The 7,581-nt window shown below is 39.6% G+C and overlaps 1 pseudogene; it reads left to right on the top strand.

Moving 5' to 3' along the window:
- Positions 2,972-3,537, top strand: LOC109950227 (annotated as a pseudogene).

Consider the following 7,581-nt stretch of genomic DNA (forward strand, 5'->3'; position numbering starts at 1 on the left):
TATTCAGATTTCGTTGTATTATAAATATGACCTCCTACAAGGAGAAGAATACACAGAAAATTCCCACAAACAAATATTCTCTCATAGTTTTTATATTTTAGCATTGTATCAGAGTGGCGATCTTGAAATTGCTGACTCTAGTTTCAACCCCCGCCGCTGCTATGAGGGTTGATGATTTTTTCAACCCTCATGGAGGTAGCACCACCGACTCCTTCTCTCATTCTCAACCAACCATCGTTGAGTTGAGTGCCCAGATGGCTCAGCTCATACAGATGCAGACTTTGACCCCGAACCCGATCCAGAATCAGGATCCTCTTTTGACGACCCCGACCCCGATTATGATAACGACGACCCCGACCCCCACTTCGATGATGACCCCGACCCCGAATTTGTCTCTGATTCAGACCCCGATACTGATTTCGACTCCGACTCCGGCCCCGACTTAGGCTCAGATTCTGATCCAAATTCCTACTCAACCTGTATCCTATGTCTTCCGCTGCACAGATTCTGACTTCTCGACTAACGACCCCGACACATGGACCAGATTGCGCATACTGTGGTGATCCGAGACACACTTGTGAGACTTGTTTTAAATTGCATGGCTACCCCGGTTGGTGGGCTACTCTTACAGATCGAGGACAATGCAATATGACCAGTAATGGTACTGGTTATGGATTCCATACTTCCGATAAGATTGATTCCAGGAGTTGGATAATTAATTCCGGTGCAACTGATCATATGACGTTTGATCCTGACGATTTTCTGAATACTACACAACCTCGACGAACCTGTATTGCAAATGCCAATGGTGTTACTTATCCTGTGACAGGGGCTGGCACTGTTGCACTTTCATCCTCTCTCACACTGTCTAATACTTTACTTGTTCCATCTTTATCCACTAAATTGTTGTCAGTTAGTCAGCTTCCTGAACAATTGAATTGTTGTGTACTCATTTACCCGAGTTTTTGTTTGCTTCAGGATATAAACACTAAGGAGATTCTTGGTCGTGGTACTAAGAGAGGGGGCCTATATTATGTCGATGACTTCAGTCCCGGCGTGGCTAACAGTGTGACACATTCCTTTGATAGCAAACAAAAGCAAATCTGGTTGTGGCACCGTCGATTGGGACATCCGTCTTTTAGTTATATGAAGCATCTTATACCAGATTTCTTCTCAGGATTCAAGGACTCCGACTTCACATGTGATACTTGTATTTTGGCCAAGAGTCACCGTGTGCCCTACCCGTTGAGTACGAACAAGTGTACTGCTCCATTTACCTTAATTCACTCTGATGTCTGGGGACCTTCGCCTATCACTGCTCCTTCTGGTGTTCGATGGTTTGTCACATTCATCGATGATTGTACACGGATGACATAACTTTATTTGTTGAAGAATAAAAACGAAGTGTTTTCCCGTTTTCAGTCCTTCCATAAACAGATGAAAACACAGTTTAATGCTCAAATCCAGATTCTTCGCTTAGACAACGGTGGAGAATTTATCAATCATGACTTTCAAACTTACTTCCAACAACATGGAATTATCCATGAGACGACTTGTCCTCAGACACCGCAGCAAAATGGTGTTGCTGAACGAAAGAATCGACATCTTCTTGAAACCGCCCGAGCACTTCTGATTGGCGCTTATGTTCCTCGCCATCACTGGGATGATGTTATTGTCACCGCAGTTCACCTGATCAACCGCATGCCTTCTGGTGTATTGACCTTTAAAACTCCCTTACAGGTGCTTGCAGAACACAGACCTCTGCCCTCTGTTTTGGTACTCACACCCCGAATCTTTAGATGTGTGGCTTTCGTTCATCTCCACAAAAATCAACGTAGCAAATTTGATCTCTGTGCGCTTCGTTGTGTTTTTGTGGGTTATGCCACTCATCAGAAAGCTTACCGCTGTTATCACCCTCCTACCCAACGAACCTATGTCACTTTGGATGTGACCTTTCTGGAATCTGAGCTGTTCTTCCATGACCCATCATCCAATTCTACGCTTCAGGGGGAGATACAAAGTGAAGAGCGGAATTGGAGCAACTTGGAAAACAAAGAAATTCTTCTCTGTACAGAAATGATTGACCATCCCGAGTCTGGAGCACGAGATTACTCTTTGTCAAAAAGCGACCAATCGCCCATTCATAGCCATCAATTGCCTGACCCACCTGATCCATGCAAAGATATTTCTGATCCGAGTTTCACATCTACAGGCAATACAGAACAACAAGATGAAGACCCCCTCTCTAACTCAACAGTACCAACAGACCAATCTCCTGAGAATATCCTTGAGGTACCTACTCCTACTAGACTTGTACATTTAGATGATAAAACTATTGGATATCAATTACCTTCCAGGCAAAATCGTGGGAAGCCACCAAACCGTTATTCACCTGATATTGGCAAGACATCCAAGTATCCAATTGCAAATCATGTATCCACTGAGAAGCTGTCTGAACCACTCAAGGCTTTTGTGCATCAGTTGTCTGCTATCCATATTCCAACCAAGGTCTCTGAAGCATTGAAAGATCCTAAGTGGGTCCAAGCTATAAAAGAGGAGATGAAAGCTCTTGAGAAAAATCAAACTTGGACATTGGAGACTATACCACGAGGAAAAAAAACTATCGGATGTAGATGGGTGTTTACTATAAAACACAATGCAGATGGATCTATCAAGCGATACAAGGCAAGACTTGTGGCAAAAGGGTACACACAGACCTATGGTATAGACTATGAAGAAATCTTTGCTCCAGTTGCAAAGTTAAACACCGTCAAAATCTTATTGTCTCTTGTAGCTAATTTGGATTGGCCACTACATGGACATTCCTCCTGGATATAATACTTCTCAGACTGGAACAGTTTGCAGGTTACGAAAAGCATTGTATGGATTGAAACAGTCACCACATGCATGGTTTGGACGGTTCACCATGGCAATGAAGAATAATGGTTTCAAACAGTGCAACTCAGATCATACTCTGTTCTTCAAACATCGAAAAGGGAAGATAACAGCATTAATAATCTATGTTGATGATATGATTATTACTGGGAATGATAAACAGGAAATATCACAGCTACAAGACTATCTGGCTACGAAGTTTGAGATAAAGGATCTAGGTGGACTCAAGTATTTCTTGGGAATTGAGGTGGCTCGATCACAGCAAGGCGTATTTCTCTCTCAAAGGAAATATGTCTTGGACTTGTTGACAGACACAGGAATGCTAGATTGCAAACCTGCGGACACTCCTATTGTTCAGAATCATCATCTTGGAGAATATCCGGATCAAGTTCCAACTAACAAAGAAAGATACCAAAGGTTAGTGGGAAAATTGATCTATTTGTCACATACTCGACCAGACATTGCTTATGGGTGAACGTTGTCAGTCAATTTATGCACTCTCCAAGTGAAGATCACATGAATGCAGTTCTTCGGATACTTAGATATTTGAAGTCTGCACCTGAAAAAGGACTTATGTTCTCAAAGCATGGTCATCTAAATATTGATGGTTATTCAGATGCAGATTGGGCAGGTAATGTAACAGATAGAAAATTCACATCGGGTTACTTCACATTCGTGGGAGGTAATTTGGTGACATGGAGGAGCAAGAAACAGAATGTAGTAGCTTTATCCAGTGCAGAAGCCGAGTTCAAAGGCATGACTAAAGGCATTTGTGAACTTCTTTGGTTAAGAAAGTTGCTTATTGAACTTGGGTATAAACCTACATCCACAATGAATCTCTTTTGTGACAACAAGGCTGCTATAGCCATTGCACAAAATCCGGTTCAGCATGATCGTACTAAACATGTTGAGGTGGATCGACACTTCATCAAACAGAAGCTTGAGGCTAAAGTGTTTCAGTTCCCTTTTGTGAAATCCGAGGATTAATTGGCAGATATTTTGACAAAGGCAATTTCCAATAAAGCATTCCATAATTCACTGGATCAGTTAGGCATTGGCGACATCTATGCACCAACGTGAGGGGGAGTATTGGCATGACTTGTGGATATTGACTTACTTTCCTTACACACCAAGAATTCCTATTATAACTGTAATTGATTTATTTTAATTCCTGATTTCCTACTGTAAATGGATTTAGGAATTTATTATTTACTTGCCCATTCAGGTTTCATTGTATTATAAATATGACCTCTTACAAGGAGAAGAATACACAAAAAATTCCCACAAACAAATATTCTCTCATAGTTTTCATATTTTAGCAAAGGGTTCCTCCGGTTTTCTCATGTTTTGGATATTGATGCTGTGAAGCAGTTGAGTGTGGTGCCTGAATGATTTGAAACATAGAGGATTGATGGAGATACCATGGCCAGAGATCGTTGCTGGCTCAGTGGCGACAAGAATGACATGAACTTCTATGCGGTTCCCACAGATGGGGCTAAATGTTGAACCTGTAACTTTGGGACAGCCGTAATGTCGCAATCATACAGGTAGAACGAAGAGATTGAGTGGTTCACCATAAAATCAGGTTACATCCACTGATTGTTGTATTGGTATATATGTGTAGAGATTACATTGGGATAGTCTAGAGCCTTTCCAAATGGGAGAGGAGAGAGATCTGGAGGAAAGGAGAGAGAGTTTCCAGGAGCCCTCTCTTCTCATGGCTCCCTCTCTATTTTGTGGTCCCCCTTCAGCAAGAGGAGAGAGTCCCTTTTGTAGAACAACCACCCGCGACTTCTATCCTTAGGCCTGCCGACGTGGCAGTCCATTAGAGGCCCACCCAAGTGAGGTTAGGGCATCAACAATTAGAATTTGAGTTGGAAAGAGAGAGCGAAATGTTTTCGAGGGAGGGTGAAATCTGAAAATTTTAAGTCGCGGTCAAATATTTGAAAGGCACTCATGTTTAAACAACGACGAAAACAATCCAAAATGTCGTTTAAGGATACAACTTAGATGATGATTATTACATGTACGCTTTTACTACAACGGTCCACGTTGTAGTAAATACTTTTCACAGCGCAAAAACCATAACCGACATCTTATAAAATAAAATAATTAGGTGGGCTTTAGTTTTCGCGGGATTTGAAAGCATGTGACCAATAGCGTAATTGACCAAAAAGAAAAAAGGAAACCGGCATCATTTCAATATACCCTAAACCCTAAACCCTAATTTCTTTATTTTTAATTTACAAAAATTTGAAAAAAAAAATACACAAGAATGAGAAAAATTAACCAAAATTTGATAAAGACTCCTTACAACAATGCCTTCTATATTAGCATGGTAAAATTAGAATTTCATATATCTGAATTTATCGCCACCAATGGATCACACAAACCTTAAGGTTATATTATGAAAGTATAAGTACTATTGTGCTTTGTCTATAAACAATTTTGAGTTTTGGTTGTCATTTATAATTTTTATAACTAAAATGACATTTTTCAAAGCTTTAAGGGGAAGACAATCTCTCAATGAGTGCATAGTAGTTGTCAGTTCATTTTTTGGATTTTTTAAAATTTATTAGGAATATTAGGAAGTAAATACAATAAAAAATCATATTAATGGGAAATGAAATGTGGCAGGTGCTCATAGGCTTACTCCCGCATTTCTGACTCATGTAGCAATAAGAGATTCAGAGAGCGAGATAGCTTATATACAACATCAAATGCATAGACATACAAAGTCCAGAGAAAACCAGCATTCTTTATCATAAATACAGATAAAAGCAATTGCACATAGAGAGAGAGAGAGAGAGAGAGAGAGAGAGAGAGTGTGTGTGTGTGTGTGAGTGAAGATAGCTTGTAAAACAATTAAAATAAAAACAACTCTAACTCAACCATCTAAATCGTCATGGTATTTCACCCCAAACGATGATTTCTTGACAAAACCGACGTACTATGGAGTTTCAAACGACGGTAAATAAATACCATCGTTGTGTGAGATTTCAAACGACGTTGAGGAAAAACAACGATGTCTAATTCAAATTCATAATGCTTTGTAATACAAATTTAAAACAGAATGAGTGAATTTAGGCTTACAATTAATCTTGCTTTCTTTTCATCCTTTGGATGAAGGATGTTACCATGTTTGTTTTCTCTAGCTTTCCTCCATAATAGAGATCGATCTATTTCTTCACCAGACATGTTTTCCTCCAATTGGTCCTCCAAACCAATATACCCTTTACGAGAAAACCGATGATTGTACTCGCATTTCTCCTTCCTCTGTGATTATTCAGTATGCACAACCACAAATTCTTCGGATAACTTTGAAAAGGCATCCCAATATGATTTCTCTATGAATGGATATAGTTTAAGTCAAACAATATTTTTGGGTTGTATTTCATTCTCCAAAATGAGGTATTTATAATACAAGCTTACAAACCCTAGTAGGGTTATACTAGGAAATAAGATAAAGTCCTAATTACATAATATCTATACAAAAAGGAAATAAATAGAATCCTAACATACTAGGAAGTAAATCTCCTAATTACACTAGGATCTTGCTAACACTCCCCCTCAGGTTGGAGCAAAGATGTCACGCATGCCCAACTTGTCAAGCAAGTTGAGGAAGATACTGGTAGAAACAGCTTTCGTAAGAACATCGGCTAACTGATACTCAGAACTGATGAACGGGAAGTAAACAATCTTCGCATCCAACTTCTCTTTAATGAAATTTCGATCAACCTCCACATGTTTCATACGATCATGTTACACCGAGTTATGGGCAATTGCAATTGCAGCCTTATTGTCACAATATAAATCCATGGGTTTATGTGGCCCAAAACCAAGATCTCTCAATAATCTCCTCAACCATAGTAACTCACATATGCCTTGAGCTATCCCACGATACTTGGCCTCAGCACTAGACCGAGACACCACTTTTTGTTTCTTACTTCTCCAAGTAATAAGGTTACCACCGACAAACATGAAATACCCAGACATAGAACGCCTATCAGTGACTGAACCAGCCCAGTCAGCATTTGTATACCCTTCCACATCTGTATGTATTTAGAAATCAGCAACCCCTTGCCAGGAGTTACTTTCAGATACCTTAAAATAAGTGTCACTGCCCCCATATGATCTTCACTAGGAGAATGCATAAACTGACTCACTATACTCACAGCATATACAATGTCAGGACGGGTATGAGCTAAATAAATCAACTTTCACACAAGCCGTTGATAACGCACTTTATCAGTATGAACTTGATCAGGATATAACCTCAACTTATGATTCTACTCACTAAGGGTATTAATTGGTTTACAATCTAACATTCCAGTTTCTGCAAGTAAATCCAAAACATACTTTCTTTGGGACAGAAAGATACCATGTTTACACCTGGCAACTTCAATCCCAAGAAAGTACTTTAAATCACCCAATGATTTCATCTTAAACTTTGAAGCCAGATACTTATAAAGACTTTGCATTTCTGCCTGATCATCTCCAGTCACAATCATATCATCAACATAAATAATTAAAGCCGTCAATTTACCTTTGTGATGCCTTAGAAACAAAGTATGATCTGAGTTACTTTGCACACACCTAAATTTCTTCATAGATGTAGCAAATCTTCCAAACTACGCTCTTTAAGACTACTTCAATCCATACAAGGACTTCCACAACTTACATACA

This window comes from Prunus persica, chromosome G1 (assembly GCF_000346465.2).
Source record: "Prunus persica cultivar Lovell chromosome G1, Prunus_persica_NCBIv2, whole genome shotgun sequence".
Classification (NCBI taxonomy): Eukaryota; Viridiplantae; Streptophyta; class Magnoliopsida; order Rosales; family Rosaceae; genus Prunus; species Prunus persica.